At 38.8% G+C, this 27,019-nt stretch overlaps 1 protein-coding gene across 1 annotated transcript in view; it reads left to right on the top strand.

Moving 5' to 3' along the window:
- Window positions 1–27,019, top strand: part of LOC146531535 (extracellular serine/threonine protein CG31145) — an 81,515-nt gene that overhangs the window by 23,800 nt on the left and 30,696 nt on the right. Inside the window, exon 2 of the mRNA XM_085198090.1 lies at window positions 631–663. The gene's annotated coding sequence lies outside the window, so the exon portion shown is untranslated. The remainder of the gene's footprint in view (window positions 1–630; window positions 664–27,019) is intronic.

Below are 27,019 nucleotides of genomic sequence, written 5' to 3'. Positions count from 1 at the left end.
TGACAACTTTTTATTTCTAATTTGCTATTTAATTTAAAGTAATATTCCGGGCCTCGTCAATTAAGGAGAAACTCTCTGTCAGTTGAGTAACTTTCTGTTTGATTTGACGTTTTTGCTCTAATGACCGATTCGGTTACCGCCCTCCCCCCTTAATGGTGGTCGACGCTTGCTATTTATTAATATTTATTGAAGTTTTAGTATCAGTTATTAATATTTATTATTATTATCTAATTTCATATCATGCCGGGTTTATGGAGTTCATAAAAATGTAATAATGTTTGTTAATGTTGTCAACCCTCTTGATTACTTAACGATTGTACGTACTTATATACGTTCTTCTATGAAGAATATAATATATGGGGGTTTAATTATATACATTCTTCTAATATAACTATTCTCTTAATAATAGAAATAATATTTTTTTAGCCTTACGCTGTATTTTGTCCATAATAGGGTAGGCGGAGGGAACCTGGGAACCTAGTGTTAAGACACTTCGTTCTCATTAAGAGATTTACGTTAGCCATTTTTAAGTGAATTCTGGAGGCTGAATTCTGTGGTGGAACTAAATAATGTTTAATATATTTTTATTAAATTACTACGAGACAATAATATTATATTTCTTTGTTTCAGAAATCTGGGAGCGGTGTTATTCTTCTGTTCCAGGTATTTATTTACTTAACAAAGAAAGTTATAACATATAATTTTAAATTGCGTTCACCTTATCAACTCTATATCTTAAAAAAAACTAAAACAATATAGAATAATTAATATACTATTAATTTTCAATTCCTACTACTAGAATCTTTCTTATTAACAATTTAATTGTACTCTGTAGGTGCATTACCAATTAACTTGTGAGATTGAATGAATAAAAACTTTTTTCACATCCTTGTTAAGATACTGAGTGAACAATGATTTGTAGGTCGATCCCACGGTACAATCCCAGTTAAGTAACCGTGATGTATGGCACAAAGAAAAAAGATACTATCTTTTCTTTTCTATTATCTATAATCGTGAAACATTCAATAGAATATACTATTAAATTGTGAAATATTTTTTTTATAAATACCTGTTGAGACCGTCGTGGTTCATGCAAAAGGTGTGACTCAGGAAAATTAATAATTATTTATTAAATTTTTTATTTTTTTTGACTCTGGCACCAAGGCAAAAGCGTAGAGTTCCACCACTCGCTAAATCTCGAAAGAGAATGGGTGTCTCAACACTCTAGATTCCCTCTGCCTACTATGATATATGCGGGATACAGCATGAAGCTGATTTATTTTCACTTCTATGAAAAGTAAGCAAAACATAGAAACATTAAATAATAATAAAAATTATACACATTTCAATATAAAATAACATATTAATGATATAAATAAAATATAAGTTTCGCAATAATGATCTCTCAATACTTATTCTCGTTCGCTTCTAAGAATTAAAGGAGCTCACGTAGAAAAATGAAGTTGTAAGTAATGTCAGTCAGTAGATACGTTAACCGTTCGTTATGCCTACAAATTGTCCTACTCTTTCAATGGAAAGTCAGTGATTACACGTACGAGTGCGCTACAATAATAGTAATAGATACCTTTAATGCCATACGTTTTCTCTAGAATAGAATAGTATTGGCTGTGTTAGAAATAAAATGTTTTAGCGATTTTATTTCATATTTTTCAATGGGTCTAATTGAATTGTTGCGTGGGTAGTGGGTTCGTGGGTTCGTAGGTAATGGGTTTGTGGTAGGCCGTCGAGGCGCAGCGGCACAAGTACCCTGAGATCCGGCCGTTGAATCCTGCATAAACGAGTTTTCTTAATTAAACCTATATTAATGAATAATACATGATTAATAGAACAGATTACACCTGGGTTGCCTGGAAGAATCCTGCCGCAATCACCTTTAATTACATTTTTTCGTAACTCGTTTTTGGAGAAAATTGCACCCATACGTTTTTTATATGAATCGCACATCATTTGAAAGATAATCGCATAAGGAATTGGAAAATTAAGGGTTGCCAGCTCTCAGTCTGCCGCAAGTCTAGGGTTGCCTGGTTTAAACATGTCACTAAATGTTAATAATTTGCACTTATGTGTTTTTTTAATGAATTATATATCAAATTAAAGATTATTTTTTTCTGAACACTATAAAACAGGGTTGCCTGGAAAATTCCTGCCGCAAACAGGGGTTGCCAGCGTTTGAAATATTTTATTCCGGTTCCGTTTGACTATGAGAATAGACGATGAAATGCGCGGTCTGCCTTATGTTTTAAAGTAAAATATTATATAATAGAAGGTCAATCTTAAAATCAATGTTTATTCTAATTGTTTACCTGTTAAATGATGATTTTAATCATATTAAGTACACGCAGAAAACTATTTAAAGATCATAGGGCAGAAGAAATCATCCTTATTTTTCAAGTAAAATAATGAATCTATAATATTGAGTCTTTGCAAAATCTATTTTCTAAATACTAATATTTATTTATTAATTTAAATAACCCTTTCAAAACAACTAAATTATCTAATTAAGTAAATGTTTACAAATATCGATCTTCTATAAACTATTAATATACATACATATACATCATGTTCCCTTAATATAAAGAAGGGTGACCATTATTGCGGACCATTAACGCGCCGGTTGTGGGTTTGATCCCCACTCGAGAAAGTGAAATATTTATTTACGTTTATATTTCCATTTCTTCGTTCTGGTGTCGAGGCAAAGCGCGGCGTTGAGTTCTTCCACTTAACTCGCAATGTCTCCAGAATTCGGCAGAAAGTGGGGAACGGAGTGTCTTAACACTGTGTTCCCTCTGCCTACCCTGCTGTGAGCGGGATACAGCTGATTTTTTATTTTTTTTAATATACAATATACTAAGGTAATACAATTAATATGTAGTGAGAGAATGTTTTAAAGCTAATGCTAAGGTATGATAAACTAAAATATGAAATCCACATAGAAAATATTATATCAACGTTATTTTTAATCGTTTCTTTAGGAAATCTTAATTTAGAATTATTTTATAAACAAACACGAGGAACGATATAAAAATGATAGAAGATCACGGACGGTTGATGCTATTAGGTCATAAGTATAACAATTTTTATGAATGTTTGCAATAAAAATAGACACTCTGCCTATCCTGCTGTGTACGGGACGTTAGAAAAATATTATATGTAATGTAAATCTATATATATAAAATCGAAAGGTCACTCACTCATCACGAAATCTCAGAAACTACATGTGCTAGGATACTCAAATTTCGCATACGAGTTATTTATAGGACGTAGGTGCTCGCTAAGACGGGTACTTGTAATATTCGACTCCTAAGGGGTTGTTTTTGGGGTTGAAAGTTTGTATGAAACTTCGTTACTACAAATGCTAGGAGTCTCAAATTTTGCATGGACGTCACTTAGGACGTAGGTACTCATGGAGACAGAAATTAATAATAACGTAGTTCACGCAGGCGAAGCCGCGGGCGGGCCGCTAGTTAAATATATAAGCAATGTGACTTGGATACGAAGGAGATGACTGCAGATACTTCTACTAAACTTTAAGTGCAACCTTGACCGAGAGGCCGGCTGTTGAAGTCTAGGCGTTAGAATGCCAAATGGGACACATTTATATTGCACTGATCAGATAATAATATGAAAATATAAATATTATTAGTTATTTAACTATTTTATGGAGTTAGAAATTTTCTTATATTACAACAAGAGATTTTAAAATTACTGTAAGACATTCAATTTTATTGGCGCTTTAAGCGACGTCTGTAAAAGAAATATTGTCTTTGGAAATTATACACCATTTTAAAAGTAGATGATAAATAAAAGATAGGGATATTTTGGCCGAAAATAGATGTCCAATGTTTCTCCAATTTTATAAATTCGACCATTTTATACCTAATATTGGTTGCCATTTGAAAAAGAATAACCATCCAAAAGACAAATCTTTATTTTTTGTTGTTAAAGTCGATGGTTGTTAATTATTGTTTCTTACATGAAATGATGATAATGATAGAGTTCATTCATCAGGTTCTACATCTGATAATTATTTTTTTAGATATATTTTATTATTATGTTTTTTTAATCATCTAAAAAGATTAAACCACAGCAATGGTATATAAACAAGTAATCTCGACTGCCACAGCATTAAAATCATTCAAAATTATTGCAATTATTAATGTAAATTATAAATAAGTAAAACATTTTGAATTGTTGTAGAAAGTGACCAGCCTAATTTATACAAGCAAGCAAGTATAAACAGTAAACAAGCACGCATTCCGCATAAGTAATATATGCAGTAGTACACCCATTTGTAAAATTAAATAAGGAGACAATCCATTCATAAAATAAAATTTAGTTATGGACTTGGATAATCTCTGGCTGAGCATATGTTGATGGATCCAACTTTTAAGGGAATCTAAATCTAGATTTAAGGAAAAACCACATTACAATGTGTTTAGTATTAAAGGCGATGTGGGGTTGTTTCTCTTACTGCAATGTCTCTACAATGGGCATAAAGTTCAGAACGAATTTTCTTACACAAAGATTTTACTTGATTACTCTATAAAAATCAATCAAGGCCGAGTAGGACTCGCCTACCGAGGGTTCCGTACCGATTTCAAGACTGTGACTGTAGGGCAACGGAAAGTACAATTTATAAAAAATTATATTCTTAACTTTGCAGATGTACGCACTCATTTTGTATGAAATTAACCATCATTACTAACGTATAGTTGTAGTTAATTTCATATAAAATAAGAAGACTTGAATATTTGATATTAATTTCAACTTGATACCTTCAAGCAATCTCGAGATAAATGGCGTTGAAAGACAGACAGACGGGCAGCAAGTGATCCTATAAGGGTTCCGTTTTTCCTTTTGAGGTACGTAACCCCAAAATCGAAAACTGCTTATAAAAGCTTTAAATGAGGCGCGACAAATAATAAATTTCTTATTACTATATGATGTAAAACAACAATTTCCTTAATAATGCTATAATATCCTACATATAAATTGCAAAATACCGTAATAAACTTGTAAATCATATTAATTAATTAATTTACTGTATCGTAACGAAGAAGCCAGCTGAGTGCGTAACATCGCGTGCGGTGCATCTATTCCGCTTCCTATATAATAGGTGATTTAAAAACGAACGGCGGCGTTGTAAAGTCATTTGTTTTATTATTATTTCATAATTTGTAGTCATTAGTCAGTCAGAATTCGGCAGAAAGTGGGAAACGGAGTGTCTTAACACTAGGTTCCCTCTGCCTACCCTGCTGTGTGCGAGATACAGCGTGAAGCTGATGATAATGTTAGCAGCCTTAGTCATGGCGCATGGACACAAGCGTCTGTAAATGCAACAGGTCGTGGGTTCGATTTGCACCCGAGGAAATGAAATATTTCTCATTTTTATTTATTCACTCTCTAGAGAATTCGCCGGGAAGAGTATTTTAGCAGAGTACACTAGGCTGTCTCTGCCTAGGCTAAAAAAACTATTTAATCTAATCTAAACTATTGTTAGAATAAATTACTAAACCTTATAATTTTCTGTTGAAAAGAGAAAAGAAAAAAAAACTGTTGTACTATGAAGTACATAGTACATATACATAATATCTTCAGAAACTAAGAGCATAGCATATACTAGTCTAGTACTTTTAACTCTTATTGACACAAGTGTGTTTATGGACTTAAGCCTATTTCATTTGCTTAAACTACTCACAAACGGTCGCTATACACTAACGAGAACAGAAATTAGTATTGCAAGAATTATATGAATACAAATATTAAAATAAAGATTTTATATTTTAACTTCTTAATCTCTCTTAGTCCCAGCTTTTATTACCAGGGCCTTTCTACCAAATCTCCCACTTTGCACGATCTTCAGCTTCAGCAGTATTGCTTCTTTGGGTATCCCGGGCGTTTAACTCCAGGAACCGACACAGCAAGGCACTTCCTTCCAACATATTTTTCAGACCGTAAACCTTCAGGTAAATACGGTGGTTCTATAAATAAATTATAGATCGTGGAAATATATTTATTAATTACTATTGTAATTAACTACTATAGCACAATCTGTTTTTAACATAATTATAACATAATTAATTTATAGAATAGTGTAATCAGGCAGGCAGGCTTCTTATTATCTTCTTTTATATCAAAAGTAATGAAATTCAAGTAAAGTATTATTTCTTAGCCACGAAGCGTGTAAACAGCGATTTTACGGTGACACAAACGTGTATAATATCAGTATCTACAAGTGTATTTTGTTTTCCTCATGTTTATAGGTAATTTATTAAACAACTATTTAATTTTGTCAAATATGTGTGCTATATGATATAAATAATTATATAATGCTTGTTTATAAAATATTTATATTATTTATCGAGTTAAATATTCCATTCCTAAGAATGGAAATTAAAGACACAACCTATCGTTTTTACAGTCATGGGCACCTGTGCCATGACGGTCTCTAGTTCATACTATTAGCCCAAGATCCTGGAACCGCCAGACCTTCGACATTTTAGCAAAGCTGAAATTTGTAAGACTCTTCCTCAATCTTCAGCATATCCTCAAAATTCTAGCTTTGCTTAAATGACATAGGTCTGGGGGCTCTGGGATCTCAGTCTATATGTATTACTGTGTGTTTATCATACAAAAGTAGCTCTCTTTACGTCAAATGACTTAATTAAATATTATATTTCACGAAATTCATACGAACACAGCCACCAAAAAACATTTATTGCCTAATAAAACGTTTGAATTAGCTTTCGTTTCATATTAACGACCCAACGTCACGGTTATGGTAAGTGACGTAAGCACCTAATCATTATTTAAATAAGCTATTTGCTATCTGATATCTTGTTTAATCGTTTGTTTGGTTTAGCTTCTTCGTTTATTAACGGAAAGTACTGTGTTACCAGCTTCCTACATTTTTTATATACAACATATAAACTGGTCAAGTGCGAGTCGTTTCGTACCAATTACAGAATTCAAGGTCTATGGGAAGTACAGTTTATAAATGTGGATAAACTTAGTTTGCGGGCATGTGCACTCATTTTGTATGAAATGAACAAATATAAGTATGATTTTTATCTATGATATATATATAAATTGTCACTTTTCCGATTTTTTTCTTTACTTATATTGTAAGTTCTCACTTCATGCTAAATTTCATAACTGTAGGTCGAAGAGAAAATCCCGGCTTTGATTAAGCAGCGAATTTATTCATAAATATTCGTATCTTCTACTTTTTTCGTATTATCTACTTTTCTGTCCTTCAAGAGACCAGAGACTTGAATATTTGATATTAATTTTAACTTTATACCTTCATGCGATTCGAGATAAATATTCTTAAACAGACGGAAGGATCCAGTCAGGATTGCCGTTTTACCTTTTGAGGTACGGAACCCTAAAAAATATTCTATGTAGAAAGTAAAACAAAATATGGATTTAAAATATGTACTAAATAAAACAGCAAGTGTTGTGTAATGTATATACACATATGTATATGTGTGCAATTGTGCATTGTGCAATATTGACAGTTCTATATCCTTGACCTCTTTAAAATTATTATTTCTGATATATAAATATAATAAAAATGCAAAAAATGGCACGAAATGTGAAATATTTATTTAAATTTATATTTTCATATCTTCCTCCAGAATTCAGTGGCTAAATTGGAAACGGAGTGTCTTAACACTAAGTACCCTCTGCCTACCCTACTGTGTGCGGGATATAGCGTCAAACTGATTTAATATTTTATTTAAAAAAACATCTATTAATCTTATTATAATGTAAACATAAAGTAATTTATATTTTATATGATTATAATTATGAAATAGATATATTTCACCATTGTTTACGATCTTCTCGACGCGACGCGTGAAGTCCCGACTCGGACAGGGCGACGACACCTGTAGCCGTGCGTGCCAAATGCCGTATGATATATTTCACGTAATATTGTATTAATTCATTCCAATACAGCATATACTTTTATTAAATTAGCTAATTATTTTTACATTTTTAAATATAAATTATTATATATAAAAAAAAAAAAAAAAAAAAAAAAGCCATCGGTGGCTAGGGCTCCAGAGAGAGGAACCTCCGCACAATACGTGCCGTCTCAAGTAATACTGCCTTCTGTATCCGGTTCTTGATCCAACAGCTAAGCGATAGCCTCTTAAGGTGTTGATCGAGGCTTTTCGCTATTAAACCGTTAACTGAAACCACTATCGGCACAATGATAGTCGCATTGACATCCCACATGGCGGTAATCTCATGGGCTAGGTCCAAATATTTAGATTGTTTGTCTTTTTCGGCCTTCACGAGATTTTCATCATGTGGGATAGTAACGTCAACAATCACTGCGCGGCGCGCCACTCGGTCTACTAGTACTATATCAGGTGTATTGGCAACAATATACCTGTCAGTAATAATAGACCGATCCCAGTAGAGCAAAGCACAGCTATTTTCAAGAACTGACATGGGATTGTACCTGTAGTAAGGCACCTCCAATTCTACAAGGCCATATTGAAGAGCAAGTTGCTGGTGTATTATCTTGGCTACTTGATTGTGTCTATGCAAATACTCACCATTAGCAAGATGAGAACAACCAGAGACAATATGTCTGAGGGACTCCCCAGGTCGATGACACGCCCGGCAGATGTCGATAGTGCCATCTTTCATAATATGTCTCTGGTAGTTCCGTGTCTTGATAACTTCGTCCATAATTGCACAGACAAAACCTTCAGTTTCTTCGAAAAGATCCCCGAACTGTAACCAAGATAATGATGAAGCAGTATCCACGTCCTGGCCCACTAGGGCTCTATGGAATCTACCATGCAGCTCCTTGCTCTTCCATACAGCCATGCGATCAGAAGTAGTAAATACTACAGGCCGACGCCAGTTCTCTTTGCCCAAGGAAAGAGGAGTAAGGCCTTTGTCAACTGTTACCACATCCTTGTGCATATCCACGTCAATCTTGAGAAAATATTCTCTAAGACTGCATACCTCGTGGTTATGGAGGTTCTTGACATTCAAAAAGCCACGACCTCCACACTTACGCGGGATATACAGTCTCATTACAGACGAACGCGGATGGTGCATTCGGTATGTCGTCAACAATTTACGTATTTGGCGATCTACGGAGTCTAACTCAGTCTGCGTCCATCTTACAATGCCAAAAGTATAGGCTAAAAGCGGCATAACCCAACCGTTGAAAGCACGCACCTTGTTGCCACCAGATAAAAGGCTGCCGAGCACTTTTTTCAGGCGACTAAAGAAACGCTCCTTCACCAATTGCTTTATGCTCCGCTCATCAATACCCAATGCTTCAGACATTCCAAGATATTTATAAGTCTCACCTTCACCAAGAGTTCTGAAGGAAACAGAATCTGAAATGCAAATATTATCAGATCTTATCACACGGGGGAGTGTGCACTACATGCATGCTAGCACATTTATCGACGCCAAATTCCATTCTTATATCACTACTAAAAGTTTGAGTTACCTTTAGTAGCCGCATAAGATCAGAACGTTTTGACGCAAATAATTTCAGATCATCCATGTACAGCAAGTGAGATAATTATTAATTCATTCCAATTATTATTAGAGTATCTATTTTTCAGTCAAAATTACGTATGTTTGTGTTGTATGTAGAGTATTTTTGATGTATTTAATAGAAATAGTATTTAGGACATTTTCATTCATATTCGAATAGCAGAACCAAATAAGGAATCGGAAGTCGATTTAAAAAAGTTTTGACGTTTCTCGCAATTTATAATTTAAACATATTTTTTTACCTTAAATTATAAGGCCAGTCGTGGCCCTGGAGCACAAAGTGTGCCTGTAAACTCGACTGGTTGTGGGTTCGATCCCCACTCGAAGAAATGAAATATTTATTCCAATTTATATTTTTATTTCTTCGCTCTGGTGTCGAGGTAAAGCGCAGCGTTATGTTCCGCCATTCTAGTAGTGACTTTATATATTTTATTTATGCTTATACAGACGATCACTGTATTTCAGAGCGTATTTTAAACTATTCGTGTAATTAAAACTGTATCGTTGTCAAGTTAAATGAGTCTTGACGTTCTAACCACTTAAAAAAAATGATTAAATATTTTAGAAAGCTAATCCTTCCTTATTATCAAGAAAACTTACAAAGAATAACTGGCTAAAATATGTACATATTATTCTTCATATGCATATTATTCTTCATATGCATATTATCTATATACAGGGTGGAAGAGGCAGCGCTTCTTTTACTGAAACTGCATATAGGGTAAAATATTTCAAACCCAGAATTAAAAAAAATAATCAAGGTAGCTCAACAGTTTGGACGTAGGATTTTTTTTTCATTTCACGATTTTTATCCATACCTGTATTTCGTGTCACGCACACATACGTATGCGACGTTGCCGCTTTGACAGGTAAGTGTGTGCGTGCCTATGTTATACTTTACAAATGGCGTTTTATTTTAAAACGATAATTTTATTGTTTATTTTGTTTGAAAAAAAAACTTCTCATTTTTGAGAATTTTTTTTTTTTCCGAATTATATTAGGCTTTTATAGAGTAATTAAAACTGTGGTTTCATTTAAAGTGGCGCTGACAATTCCACCCTGTATATAAAATCGAAAGGTCACTCACTCATCACGAAATCTCAGAAACTACAAGTGCTAGGAATCTCAAATTTTGCATAGGAGTTATTTATAGGACGTAGGTGCTTGCTAAGACGGGGATTTGCAATATTCGACTCCTAAGAGGTTGTTTTTGGGGTTGAAAGTTTGTATGAAACTTCGTTGCTACAAATGGTAGGAGTCTCAAATTTTGCATGAACGTCACTTATAGGACGTAGGTACTCATAGAGACAGAAATTAATAATAACGTACTTTACGCAGGCGAAGCCGCGGGCGGGCCGCTAGTTCTTCATATGCATATTATTCTTCATTCGGTATCCTACATTCGTAAAAATTTACCATGCATTAGTACAATATGAAATTTTGTTATCAGATCAGAAGCAATTTCCAAATTATTCTGTTTATAAATGTATCTCTCTAGGTCAACACCTCCGAATGCATTGGATAAAGGCCAATCGGGATATATTTGTTGCCATCTCATTGTTTGTATGTGTTAAGTAAATATTTTAAATATAACAAGAAATACTTCAAGTCCAATTCTAGTTTGCTTCCATATCATTTAAAGTTGTTTTTAAGACGCATAGAATATAAATATGGTTGTAAATAAAACCCGTTTGTCAATACATTATCACAGAAATTTATTTGTGAAAGGGTCTAGTTCAGTATCTTTTATCAAATTACATAATTAATCATACACATTAGTCGAGACGTTGAGTTCTGCTACTCAACACGAATACTTCGAAAAGTGAGGAACGGGCTGTCTTAACACTAGGTTCCCTAGGCTGTGTGCGGGATACAGCGTGAAGCTGATGTATATAAAAATATTTATATTACAAAAAAAATCCTTTCAATTACCTTTTTTTTTTTTTTTTTTTTTAACGTGAGGAAATCCTTTTACGGATACCGGCCCGAGTGGGGACTCGAGCGGGTTATGTGGGACTCGTGGACCGGCTGAAGGCCAATCCCAATACCCACTAAAACCTCACGGTGCTCCTCCTCGACCGCCACTGGCCGCGAGACGCGGGGACTAGAATCGTCCACGAATCGCGGCGGCGGGAGCCTGCAAGGCACGTCGCGGAGTCAAGGGTGTGTGGGCACCCTCGACGGCCTGCTCGGAGTAGCGCGCGGGAGCGACCTGCGCGCGCCTACTCGGGCCAGGTTGGTAGGCGGCCAGCTTCCCCAAGCTGACCGCCCTCTGGCACATTAGGGCGGAAGGCGGCGGTCGTATGCCGCCCTCCGGCGACCCGGTCTCTTACGGCGGATGGCGACTTCGGCAATAGCCTCCCTCGCCCGTTCCGCCGACTCCTTCTCGAGCACCACTGCCTCGCAGAAGGATGAGACCGCATCCCACGACGTCTCGCTGCCGGCCATGGCCTTGACCACGGCCGGCAGGGAAAGGTCGTGCCCTATGACGTCGCGCAAAGCGCGACGTTGAGACGCCCAGGCTGAGCACACCTCCAACGTGTGCTGGGCCGTCTCGTCGAGGCAGTCATCACAGTGGTGGCAGCGAGCGTCGGGCTCCCTCCCAGCGATCCGACACAGGTAACCCCCGAAGCAACCATGCCCCGTGAGCACCTGTGTCGTGCGGAAGGTTAGGACGCCGTGACGCCGCGCTAACCACTGGCGGAGAACTGGACGAACCGCCTCGATCGTCAACCGGCCGGCAGATGGTGTCGCCAGCCGGGATTCCCACATCTCAATTGCGGCTACCCGCACCTCCTCTGCGCGTGCTTGGCCTGCCCGTTTCCCGGACGCCAGGCCCCGACGCCGGCAATAGACCGACGCCAGAGAAAGGGCATCCAGGTCCCACGGTATGACTCCGGCCAGCACGCACGCCACCTCACCGGAGATGGTCCGGTACCCCCGTATCGCCCGGATGGCCATCACCCTCTGCGCACGTCGCAGCAGAGTGATGTTGTGCCGGTCCAGGGCGTCCGCCCATACGGGAGCACCATAGAGCGCCATCGATCGGACCACTCCGGTGTACAGCCGACGGCTAGAGGCGCTCGGCCCACCAACATTGGGCAAAAGGCGCGCCAGTGCTGCCGCTGTCTTCAACAGTTTCGGGGCCAAAGATGTAAAGTGGCCCCGAAAACTCCACCGACCATCCAGAACAAGTCCGAGGTACTTCATGCTCCGGGCGACGTCGATTTTGACGCCACCGACGACGATGTGGGCATCTGCCGGTGGGCCCTTTCGAGGAGCATGGAAGTAGATTGCCTCGGACTTGTTGAGGGAGACCTCTAAACCCAGCCGCTTTATGCGGCCGACGACCTCCGCCACTCCAGCCGTCGCGAGGACCGCCGCCTCTCGATAGGTCCTCTGCTGCGCCAAGACCAGCGTGTCATCGGCGTAACAGAGGACCTTTATCCCCCTCAGGGTGCCGCCCCGCAGCACCCAGTCGTACCCGATGTTCCAGAGGATCGGACCCAGCACCGATCCTTGTGGAACACCGGCCGACACAACAAACTCCCTCCAACCTCCTCCAGGAGCCGGAAAGGTCACAGACCTCCCGGACAGGTAAGCCCCGATGACACGGCGCAGGTATGGAGGCACACGATGGTGTAACAGTGCCTCCTTTATGCAGGGCCATGGCAGGGAGTTGAAGGCGTTGGCGATGTCTAAAGACACCGCCAAGACTCCATCGCCTCGGGCCACCCCATCCTGCGCATAGGACTTTACCTCCAGTATGGCATCCACCGTCGATCGCCCCCTACGGAAGCCATACTGGTGGTCCGAGAGGTCCGGACCTGTCCCCTCCAAATGGTGTTGTAGCCTCCTGGCTACAACACGCTCGAAGAGCTTGGCGATCTCGCTCAAGAGCACGATGGGCCTGTAGGCGGAGGCTGAATCCGCCGGGCGACCCTCCTTCTTGATGAGGACTAACCTGCCTGTCTTCCACCGCTGTGGAATTATGGCTTGAGCCAGACAGGCAGTGAATAGTCCTCGCACTCTGGGCCCTAAGGTGTTGAGGGCCAGAGTTAGCGCCCGGCCGGGAATGCCATCCAAGCCCGGGGCGGTGCTCTTGAGCCGAGATCGGCGTACAGCTTCTTCGAGCTCCTCCTCCTCCACCGGTGGTGTGACGCTGTCCTCGTCGTCCTCCTCTTCCTCCTCACGCGCTGCAGGGCGGGCCATACTGGGTGGTGCAAAACTGGCCCGCTGCGGGAATAGCGACGACAGAACCCCTCGGAGAATGTCCGGTCGGAGTGTCTGCGTCAGTGGTGGTGCCCAAGCCCGTAACCTACCGAGCACCATTCGGTAAGGTGTGCCGTACGGGTCTTGGTCTATCCCCGCGATCAACCGGTCGTGCGACTCGCCTTTCACACGACCGATCTCCTCCTGCAGCTGCGTTCTCGCCTCGACATAGACGCGGTACAGTCGGTCTTCCTCCTCCTGCACCTTCTGTACCCGTCTGCGATAGTGGCTGTACTGGCGTCTCGCCGCAACGCAGGTGTTACGCAGTTGCGCGATCTCCCACGACCACCAGTACACTTGCCGCCGTTGAGAGCGGCGCCCGGAACGGGGCATTGACGCGTCACAGATACGCGTCAGCGCCCCCTGCGCCCAGGATGCGGCGTCTTCTGCAGACGCCAAGCTCTGGGGCAGCCAGGATTCCACTATCGCGGCCTCCTCCAACAACTCCCTGTCGAGGCGACCCAGTTGCCACCGCGGTCCATACTCTCTCGAGTTTGGACTGGGGGCTGGTTGCACCGCTGGATGTGTGGAGATCTCGTACAAGATGTAGAGGTGATCCGAGAGAGTCTCCACATCATCCAGCACTCGCCAGCCCCGAACACGACACGCTAGGGCCGGGCTCGCGAACGAAACGTCCACGACGGATCCGCCCAGCCTTCGCACACACGTGTTCTTGGTCCCTCGGTTGAGCACAGACAAACCGGTGGCAACAACCCACTCCGACAGCGTCACACCACGCACATCCGTCGTTGCGGAGCCCCACACGCTGGACTTCGCGTTGAGATCGCCGGCCACCAACACCTCCGCCGGACGAAATCGCTCTACCATTTCCCCCAATCGTATAAGGAACTCTTCGAACTCCGCAAGAGTTCGATTGGGGGAAAAGTAGACCCCTACGACAACTAGGCCGCCGACAAGTGCTGCGACGCATCCCGCACCCTTCTCTACTCGTGAGAAGGGCGGAGAGCCCGCTGCGACCTGGGTGTTAATAGTCACCACCCCGGTGTTGTCGGCTACCCAGTTATCTCTGTCGGGAACGCTGTAGGGCTCCGAAACAACCGCCACCTGGATAGACCACTGCGCCAGGCTTTGGACCAATAAGTCCTGGGCCCGGGCACAGTGGTTTATGTTCGCCTGCAGCACACGGAGAGCCATTATTGGTCTTCCATGTGCTGCGCCTCCTCTCGCCCAACTGGGGCGTCTGGCTTGCCCGCTGGTGGCCCATTTCCTCCCTTCCTGCCGCTCCTCCTCTTCCTCGAGGTGCTGGCTTTCGCACATATGGCGCTTCCCACTGTATGGTCTGCGGGCTGTTCTGCCGCCACGCAAACCGGGCAGTGAGGTGCCGCCGAGCACTGATTTTGTTTGTGCCCAGCTTGTCCGCACCTGAAACACTGCTGGCTCCTATCATGTGCACTGCTGCACTTTGCCGCCACGTGACCAATTTCGTGGCAGCGATAGCAGCGCAGGGCTCGCTGTTGCAGCAGTTGCACACGCGCCGAAACGAAGCCCACTAGGAGCCTCGACCCGCTGACCTTCTTCGCTGCCATAATAGGGCAGCGAACCCACACTGTGCCCAGACCATTTCTGTCCTGCCGGATCTCCCCTGCCTTCACCGACCCTTCGTCACATCCGCCAACTCGGCTTATAGCCTGCACCACCTCCTCCGAAGTGGCAGAGTCATCCAGGCCACTGACCCGCAACTCTGCGCACTTCACTGGTCTTGCGACCAAAACCTCGCTGGAGTCCAGCACCCCACGCAGCCGCTGAGCTAGGGTATCCGCCTTTTCGCTACTATTGGCGCCAGGTAGCTCCAGAACCCTGGCACCAGTAGAGGCGACTCTAAGACGCAAGTCAGAGATGCCCAGGTCTTCTAACTTTATCGCCTGCTTTACTTGTGACAGCACGTCTTTGTATGTCAACTCCTTGTTGACGGCTGCCGGCTGCAGAGTCAGCGTCACCGCCGCCGATCGCGGGGGGCGCAACTTGGGCTGCTTGGCAGACTTCTTCGCCTTCGTCTGCTTCCCACTAGGGACTACAGCCGCCTTCTTTTTGCCCTTGCGCACCACCACGCTCCAGCCCTCATTCAAATCGGCAGGAGTGGGAGGCAGCGGACGAGGCTTCTTTCCTCCCGTTTTGCCTTTCCCTTTCTTTGGGCCCTGTTTTTGCTTTGGGCCTGGATTGGCAGGCGCGACTAGGGTCGTCACAGTGGGCTCAGCCACCACCACTGAAACGGCCGCCTGTCGCCTTCTGTCCGCCGCTAAAGGAGGACGAACTGGCTTTGCCGGTAGGAGCCTGTCCTCCAGCGCCGCCAGCCGCGTATTAATCAATGTGCCCACCTGCACCATTACCGTACGCGCCACGTCGTCCTCCTTTTTCTTCTCTTCGTGTCCCTGTCGCTGGGTCCTTGATCGTTCTAATTCCTCTCTCATCAAGGACATCTCTTTGCGCAGCTCCGACAGCTCATTAGTTAGACGGCTATTGGCCGCCCGCAACTGCGTCACCTCCTCGTTTGCCGTCTTATTGGCCAAAACTTCCACGGCCATACTAATGGCGCCGGCGGCCTGCTTAAGGGCTTTTGTAAAAGTGCCCTTAAGATTGCCGGATCTGCAGGCGACTTTGTTGATAATGGACAAGCTGTCCTTGACCTGGTGCTGCAGATCTTGCACCAGTTGGCCACTTACACTAGGTCTCGCCGAGTCGGAGAAATCCGAGAGCCTGGAGCTTGCCCTGGACTGCACCGACTCCATCATCCCCTCGACCTCTTCCTCCGCTTGTAACCGAAGCTCCTCTCGCCGAACCGAACTTAACTTGGCCTTCGGCTTTTCTCTCTCTCCGCCACTTTCCGAAGAGCCGGAGCGGGTCTTCTTGCTCCTCGGCCTCTTCCGATACTTGCGGTCTCTCCGCATCTCCTCAGTTTGTGGCTCTATGGAGACACAACTATCTGCCCCCGACTCAGTGGCCGCCCAGAAACGGCCACGTGAGGATGTTGAGCCCGACCTGGACCTTCTGCTGACAATGGAGGCGATTTCCGCCAGGTCCAGCCGCTCTATCACCACTCTCGCGTCTTTTACGCCACTAGCTCCACTTACAGGCGCAGAAGCCAGTTTACCGCCGCCTATGAAAGGCACAACGCCTTCTACTCCGCCCATCTCGGGCACTATCACACCACCGCCCTCCTCGGGCCCCACCACATCATCAATTTGGTTTTTACTTTTTAAATCTTCCATATTGTTCCCACGAGCGTGGGGGAAAAACGGTCCATCCGAGCAGTGCCCCCTGTACTCGGATAAGCCTATTACGCCAGGGTGTCGGCCGGTACCCTGGCGGGACCAGCAGTAGCGACTGATCTCCCCATCAGCCATGAACCCCTGCTTCGCCGCTTGGGTTGGGGTAATTTTTTATAGGAGTTTTCTTCCTCGCAGCCCGGCCGGTAAAGGCAAGGCCCTCGGTTCCACTCCTGATTACGAGACATGACCGCAACCAAGAGTGGAGTTCCGATATATTCGGCGCAGGCACATCACTGCACCTGCGTGGCGGTAGGGTGAGTACACACCACGCGCGCCCTCCGGTTCCTCACACTGTGTCCTCTGCATGACAGAGGACACGTGGAGAACCACGTCGGATTATTAGCCAGCTAGCAATCATTACCCAAGGACGAATCCTGTGGGCACCAATTACAAGCCGCCCAGGGTGCACCGGCCCGCAACACTGTTCGTCCCCCCCGAATGACAAGCATTCGAGAAAGGGCCAACAGCGAGCGAACACACGAGGAGGTTATCCGACCAAGCACCCCTTCAATTACCTATCCCAACCCACACAAAACAATAATCAAAAGGGAACAGAACTCTGCTTATCGACCGAAATAGGGAATAGCGAAGCACGTATCCCTTCCATCATCACGCTATTTCACGTCGACTATCATATATCTGTCATATATCTGTATCTTTCAAATCTGGTTTCATTTGCGAGATATTTTAAACCTACATTGACAGATTTGCCTTCCTATTCCGCAAGCGTTTCACATTTCATTTGTTACGAGTATATCAGAATGTGCCCGATATGGGTGATAGTGATAAGCAATATAAATACTTTAATTTATATTTAGGTTAAGTGGGATTATTATTTAATATTTTTTTGTTGTGTAAGTGGAGAATGGAGTGTCTTCATATTAGGTTCCCTCTGTCTAAATGATGTATGCGGGACAGAGGGAACCTAATATTAAGGCACTCCGTTATTAATAGATACAGAATATAACCGGAAGTTGATTCTTGTTGGGAGGGAGTTAGTTTACTTGCATTTTTTATCGTTACAGCTAGGTTCCCTCTGTCTACCCTGCTGTGTGCGGGATACAGCGTGAAGCTGTTTTTCTGTTTATTGACCAAAATACAATAACAACAGAAGAATTACATAAATAAATTTAATTTCATAAACCAAATCGATTTAAAACGGTATCTTTCATTATAAAAGAATCCATAAGAATATTTTCATTTATTCCATTGAATTACAATTTGTCACATAATAATAAAATGTCGAAATATGTTTTATTATGGACATTCAACGCTTATTAGGCAGTGAGATAAATGGACGTACATTCGTCATGGACACGTACGTACTGGTGTTTACGGATATCTGTATAGACAGAAATTTAGCTTAATAATTATTAAAGCTTTACTTATATGAATAGTCACGTAGCGTAGGCGAAGAATAAAAATGCTTATATTGTGTAATTCTAATACTTGATGTCAGTTTAAATCTAAATTGATTGAATATTTATATTAATATGTACGCTTCGCCTTTTCTTCGCTTCGCTTGTCAGCCTTTACATGTATATCCAACCGGCCAAGAGCGAGTTGGACTAGCACACGAAGGGTTCCGTTCTTATATCCTTGGTCCATGGAACCCCTTTTAAATATTTTTTTATTCTGCTTTTTGTCTTATAGACCGAGATCCCAGGGCCCCTAGATCTACGTCATTTTAGCAAAGCTGAAATTTTGAGTCTAATATATAGTTAAGACTATATGATGGGATCAATATATGCTAATAGAGCTATTTAGGGTCAAGTTCAACAGTTTTTTTTTTTTTTTTCTAAATGGTAAAGTTCGAAATTAAATATTTACACTTCTTAGCTCTGCTGTCAAGGTAAAGCACGGCGTTGAGTTCTGTCACTTAACACGCAATGGGGAATGAAAAACGTGGGGAGTAGAGTGTCTCAACACTAGGATCCCTCTGTCTATCTTGCTACATTACAGTATGAAGCTGAAAAAAAATAACAATTCCAGATCATTAAATTATTTCTAAAAAATATCTTTTACTTTCTTATCTAAGTATACTTTCTTTTTCTAAGACTCGACAATCCTAATATATATAAATAATAAATAATGATTATATTTCATAATATATAATTAAAAAAATGCAAGTCTGTATGTAAAAAAATAACACAGACCATATTATAATATCCTCATTTAAATTGCACTTTAAAAAAAATTAAGTTATAACCTCATTTAATACAATAGCATAAACGAGAAACGCATACGCTAACACCAACACTGTAGGCGCATCCTTACGCTTTCCACTAGAACATGAGGAAGCGAAATAATTCTATGAATTTAAATTGGACGATCTCATTTCGGGTGTTTTCTCTAAATTCCCTCAGCGTGACATTGATAAAGATCAGTTCTTTATATGCTCTCTATGTGTCCGTGAAACTGGCTGTGATTGTTTGTTTGTATGCAGTGCATGCATGCCTTATTAAATGTATGACACGTAGCTGGCACGCTCGTTTTAGTACAGTGATTCATGTAGAACATTGTTTTTTTTATATAGCAATTATACTTTTTTCTTGTTTCAAGGTGTATCCGGGATCTAGTAGGGTAGGATGAGGGAATTTGGGAACGTGTTGTTAAGACACTCTGTTCTCTAGTTCAAACTTGACGTCGCGCTTTTGCCTCTACACCAAAAGGGAAAAAAACCATTTTCTTGAGTGGAAATCCCGTCACGACTGACCTTCATTCAAATTATATTTTATAGAATTCAAGTATTAATGTAAAACGAAAGTAAAACGATTTTATATAAGGTGTTAAACATTTAATGTAAAAATACTAGGCACTAACAAGCTATTACAAAATAGAAAAAAAAATAAAAAAAATTAACATATCACTAAACAAAGGTAAGACACTCTGTTCTCTAGTTCAAACTTGACGTCGCGCTTTTGCCTCTACACCAAAAGGGAAAAAAACCATTTTCTTGAGTGGAAATCCCGTCACGACTGACCTTCATTCAAATTATATTTTATAGAATTCAAGTATTAATGTAAAACGAAAGTAAAACGATTTTATATAAGGTGTTAAACATTTAATGTAAAAATACTAGGCACTAACAAGCTATTACAAAATAGAAAAAAAAATAAAAAAAATTAACATATCACTAAACAAAGGTTTTAGTTTGTTAATGAATATGACTTTGATATGGCGGCAGGTCACCTGAGTACCACCGCGACCACCATTGTGCAACCTCAATGTCAAATATTAGTGAGGTGAGATTTTTTTAATAATTTCACGATTGTTTACGTAATTTCGACTTCCAAAAGAGGCGCTAAAATGAAAACGCTAAAATAGATTTCTTGTTTTTTGCGACGGCATTGGTAGGTGATAAATGAATATTAGTCACTTTTCAAAAAGTATTAAGCCAATAAATATATTATACTAGCGGACGCGCGCAGCATCGCCTGCTTATTTGTACCCTTAGGGGTGAATTAAAATAAACTATAAAACACGTCTTAAATAAAATATTTTTAAGTCTAAATTTCAAATTTTATAAAAATCGCTGGCGATTTAAAGATTAGTAGGCCGTTTGGGACTGTAAACGCGACCCTAGTATCGATGTAAAGCTTAAAGTCGCGGCTTTGAGTTCCACCATTCAACATATGCCTCCAGAATTCGGCGGAAAAAGGGGAACGGAGTGTCTGAACGCTAGGTTCCCTCTGCTCGCCCCGCCGTGAAATCGTGAAACTGATTGCTGTGTAATTTTTCTACAAGGAATAAATATTTCTAGAGTTTCGAATATTTCAATATAATTTTCATTATATGGAGCCGCTACCCTAATCAATTAAGAAATCTAAAAGTCAATTAGGGAATCTAGAATCTACTCATTGTTTTATATCTGCATAGGTACAATCATATGTTTCTAATAAACTATATTAGATATTGACTATAGATACAAACATAAAGCTATGATTGATAAAATATTAATGATGTTCTGATATTTGAATAAACTGAAATGAAAGGAAAGGGAATTTTATTAGGTACTAGTTTATTTAATTATTTTAAGAATTAATTTGAAGATATTGAGGACTTTAAATGTTATAAAAGAACTTTTTGTATTGAATTGTATAATCCCTCAAAACTGTCCAAAAACTACCCTTAAAACCTAAAAAAGCTATATTAATAGTTTAAAATATTTTTTAATTTTTAAATATATTTTTTATTAAAAAATATTAATTAATTCACCATAATACACTGACGACGTCAAATGCAAAACCATCTAATAAGAAATAAGTAATCTAGTTTTCAACTTTTCAAGTTGCAAGAGTCTTAATCAGCACGTCATGACCTCAAGAGTGAAATAAGCTGAGCTGAAAGAAACTCATTTCCGCCGTTTATTCAATACATTTATTCCATTTGAATTTCTTTTAAGTGTTTAAGAGCGGGAGCGCTTTAATTTCTCACATCGGCCTCACGTGGAAGACGTAGAAACGCTTTTAACAGTAAAAGGACGTCTCTGATAAAAATCTTTTTGTGAAATGGTAAAATGGGACAAATCCTATCCTATCAGCTTCGCGTTCTATCCAGCACACAGCAGGGTAGGCAGAGGGAACCTAGTGTTAAGACACTCCGTTCCTCACTTTCCACCGAATCCTGGAGGCTTTGCGTGTTGCGACACCAGAGCGAAGAAATGAAAATATAAATGTACATAAATAAATTCTTTACCTCGAGTGAGGATCGAACCCACAACCGTCGCGTTACAGTCACACCCTTGTGCCGCTGCGCCACGACGACCTTTAAATCTTATCCTACTAATATTATAAATGTGAAACTTTGTTAGGATGGTTGTTTGTTTCACTTTCTCCCAAAAACTACTAAACGGATTTAAATAAAACTTTAGAATAATGTTTATAGATACATCAGAATCAAAACATAGGCTACAATTTAAGTAAATGTTTTATTTATTATTTTATTGTTAAATGTTTAGTTATAATTCAAATTAAAAATATTTTTATAATAATATAATAAATTCAAACGATTTTTTATTTCTAACTTGAATATATTAGAATACATATATGATAAATTTTGGATATTTAATTATAGTAAGATTGGATATCATATTTATTTGCTTAAGCTATATTATCGTTGTTTTATAGGTACTTTTATATGAATATATAGCCCCAATCGTACTTGATTGAGGACGGCAATTTAGTTATTAAGATATTGTAGGCAGGTAATTTCTGTCCTTCTCTCCGTCAAACGTAGTTATTATATGGAAATTATAATTTAATTCGTATCAAGATATATATGAAAAGACTAGTGGCCCCGAACACGGCTACATCCGCTTGAACTTTACGAATATTTATTAAATATATTTATGAAATTATTTTCAGTTTTCAATAGTGAGATGTATTAAGCAAGCTCATTTTGGGTGACGTTTCCTAACAACAAACTTTGCAAATCGTTGCTTAGCAACGGTCGCATAGTGATGGTTGTTATTAACATGGCGGGATAAATTGCAAGTCAAATTAATAAGTATTTTAATATATTGGTATATATCGATAATATTACAAATATGATAAAAAAAGTATCCTTTGTTCATCCCGAGACCCTCAAGTATCTCTATATGAGTATTTTATCACAATTAAATTAGCGGTTTGGAATTGATTGCGTAAAAGACAGGCAGACAGACAGACAGAGTTGCTTTCGAATTTATAATATAGGCATGAATTGTAGTCTATTAAACCCATATTCACATTCACTCCATGTAGTAAAACAAAAGGTTATTTTATACATAATTTTAGTAAAACTAAAAACTTGTTGACTTTGAGTCATCATTTATTACTATAAAAGTAAATGGCTACTGTCACATCATTCCGCTATAGGTACTTAAAGAACGCTTAAAAAACAATTTTCGTTATTAAAAATTATTACCGCTATTTAATGATATCGCTATCTTTTTTAAGGCTTTTCTCTGGTGAAAATGGAGATTGGAGTGCCTTAACACTAAGGTTCCCTATGCCTACCCTGATGTGTGCGGGATAAAGCGTGAAGCAAAAAATATATCTACAAATACTAATCTTGTCCGTCACAGCAGCAATTTATTCATTAGCCGTGTTTAACACCGACAATTGTAGTTCCGCTTGTAAAACGATTTGGTTGTTACTTTAATTTAGCAATTATAATTTTAGTAATTATACATAACTGAGTTATATTAGACAAAAATAGATGTTTTACCCCGTATTTGAATTTATATAAATTATTTTATAAAAAAGTCATTTTAAAATATTACTTTATTAATTTTTAAAAATAAAAATTCATTAGGAATATAATACGTGAATTATTGTAAGGTATCTTATAATTCTAGATTGTTAATAGAAATATTTTCTAAAATATAATTCTTTCTTTTATTCTTAAATAATATCTGATAGGCGTGCTTTAAAAACAAAAAATATATACATTCATAATTTTACGTTGTGTATAATCTATTATAACTTTAATTTGCAATGCAAATAAATAGTTTAAGTACTTATATCATAAAATGTTAAATATTGGAATGTTTAATTTAAGCATTTAATTAATATGTATATATGTATCTAGCCTTGCTCTCGTTTATGTTATTAGCTTATTGGTTACAAGAATTTATAAAGTCAAAAGTTTCAAAGTTCTTATTTATCATAGAGAACTATTAATAATTATATCGGCACTATTATTTATTATGTTCTAATTTTGTACAAACATTCGTAATGTAGAAGAAGCTTGCACCTTCTTGAATTGTCGTTTCGGTTCTGTTCTCCTATTTTAAAAAAATAATAAGGCTCTGTAGTATATCGATGATAATTCTTCGATTATGAAATAGACAACACCTTTCTCAAGATTTAGGGTTCCTAAATATTTTGAACCACGCCATTCCACCAGTATTCGGTGGAAAGTGGGAAACGGAGTATGGTAACACTAAAACTCCTCTGCATGCGGGATATAGAGTAAAGCTGAAAAAAAACAATATATTTTTAAATTATTTGAGTTGATCTGTTATATAACAAACACATACTAAAACATTTACATAACTTATAACACAAAAAAATAATTCTTCGTTCTATAGACGAGCAATGATGAAAGCTCTAATATAAAAAGTCAATATTTTATGGCGACCCTATACTGACTTTTAACCTTTACATTTTAAAATTAATCATTTTAAATGTTGTTTGCCAGTTTTGCGATACTGTTGACCCCAATGTGTTGTCCTCTACATTTTCTCAACTATACATAACGAATTCGTGTTATATGACTAGACAGAGCCGAATAAATATAATAGAAATTATAATGAAAACAGGTGTTCTCTATTGCACATTAGAATCATTTTCATCCATTGTAACGTAAAATTATATTTAGTTGTGTTTATAGTCTCATAAGCATCCAAAATTATTGCAAAATGAATATAAGTTATAACTAAGCTCATAAAATATTGACAAAAATATTCTTAAACGGCACAGGTTAAATAGAAAAAACCGTAAGAACGATAATTGGCTCAAATGTTTAATTTAAAACTTTAAAGATTATTAGATGAATAACATATATTGTTAGTATTAAAATTCAATATTATGACAATATTTATTATTGCCATATTTTTTATTTTAATACTAACTGTTATTGACAGTTTGGTTATTGACAGATGTTTTTTTAAACCTCTGTCAATAACTACAGATTAAATAAAAATATAATTTAATTTAAAACTAATCACGTTCTAATACATTAAAAATATTAAAGCAATTTAGTTGATATATTTCTTTATATTATTTGCAAATTTAATATCGGTGCCATATAATTATTAGCACTGCATGAAAATATAGTAGCGTAATTATACCTTTTACAAAACAAATTACAATTTCATGGTAACTGCCAGTGTCAGACGAGATTAAAGTAATTGGTCTTAAAAACCACACGAGTCGTCAAGGTTACATACCTCGGGAACTCTTCCACCTTTTTAAGTATTTATGATAGTACGCTTGTAAAAAAATATTTCTAGAAAAAAATATTTTCGAGAAAATAAGTAGTCACTGAAGTTTAAAATATATAGGTTGAGGCCAGTCGTGGCATAAAGGCACTGTGTGCGACTGTAAACGCGAAAAGTTGTAGGTTTGATTCCAACTCGTGGAATTGAACATTTTTAAATATTTTCATTTCCTCTCTCTGGCACCGAGGCAAAGCGAGGCGTTGACTTCCGCCACTCAACACGCAATGCCTTTAGAATGCGGCAGAAAGTATTAACGGAAGTGTTTTAATGGCAACAGAGTATCTTAACACTACGTTCCCGGGGTTCCCTCTGTCTACCTGTGCAGGATACAGCGGAAGCTAAAAAACCAGCCAAGCCAAATTAATAATCAATTAGTCAATTCTAAGGTTAAAGTTTTTTTATTTATATAGTTAAAGTTTTTTATAGGGATTAAAATTATTTTTAATTTATGAAAATGAAAATGAAAATCTGACGTATCTATAGCTATTCTTAGTGTGTTGCTATTTAAAAATATTATTTACAAAATTATCATTCAAATCAAGGAAATTCTTAGTATACTTTAGACAGTCACGTTCCGGAACAAGGTTGTACCAAGTTGTCTCTATTATTATGCAACACATTTGACTGTCAGTCAATTCTGTTTATTAAATGAATAATCATGTAGTTCAAGCGGGCGAAGCCGCGGGCGGGCCGCTAATAAGTATTAGATAAGGAAAAATAAGTCTGCAAAATATTCCACATTAGTACTCCAAAACATTATTATTGTACTGAAAATGGACAATTAGACATATCAACCTTAACACCATGTTTAGATATGAATATTTATTTAAACATATTTTACAATCTCGCATATTATAGAGTTCAATCAAGTTAAGTAAAGCGATGTTATTCAAATTGATTGCAGTGCTAATGTAATGATGATGACGATGACATGTCCAGTAGTTAAGAGTTATAAGTAATTTAATGTTATATTCATAAAGTTGGAATATCAATTTGTTTTAATATTTGTATATTTTGTTTATATTATTAGCTGGCTGTGCCAATATAAGTATATAAAATTAAAATAGATACTTCAGTAGTTGTAGGAAATTTCCAAGTGCTTGCTATGCTTATATGTAATTACGTTGTTTTTCTATGAAAATATTTAAATATTTTAATTTTAAAAGAAAGCTGAATTGATGAACATGTCATACATATTGTAAATGGTAACTCAAATAAGCCATTCAAATTATCTACACGCTGCTTCCTGTATACCACAGCAGGGTAGGCAGAGGGAACCTAGTGTTAAGACACACTGTTCCCTACTTTCCACCTAATATTTCGAGGGTTTGCGTGCTGAGTGGCGGAACTGAACGCCAGGCTTTTGCCTTGGTGCCAGAGCGAATAAATGAAAATATAAATAAATAATAATTAATTCCTTCGAGTTGTAATCGAACTCACAATCGTCACGTTAGTCACACATCTGTGCTTTTGCAAATTACGTTGTTTTTTTTTAATAAAAAAAAGACATTTTCAATTCGAAAAGACAACTGACAGTTACAACAAATTCAACCAATAATTTTATTATTTCAAGCGGGCGTAGCCGCATGGGTCTCTAGTAGTTAATATGTTTGTCTAACAAATTACATAGGTTATATTACTGCTATATATGTGTAATTGTACATATATATATATATATATCTGTTGTTACATAGCACATACAGGTACACGGTTATTACAGAAAGTACCTACATTTAGCTAATGGAGACTGTGATCGAGATGTTATCTACAGAACAGCTATTATGCCATTGTTTATCTCATTCAATGACTAAAGCGATCATTGCGTGCTTCCAGTGCTTACCACTCAACTGGTCTTTCCTTGTATCTTTTTATTATTTGTTTCTTTTATTTCATAACATGTGTATCACACATTGCG

Source organism: Heliconius melpomene, chromosome 15 (assembly GCF_056956725.1).
Source record: "Heliconius melpomene rosina isolate 202511_hmr_F chromosome 15, ASM5695672v1, whole genome shotgun sequence".
Classification (NCBI taxonomy): Eukaryota; Metazoa; Arthropoda; class Insecta; order Lepidoptera; family Nymphalidae; genus Heliconius; species Heliconius melpomene.
The sequence above is the reverse complement of the archived record's forward strand: the minus strand, read 5'-3'. Positions and strand labels throughout refer to the sequence as shown.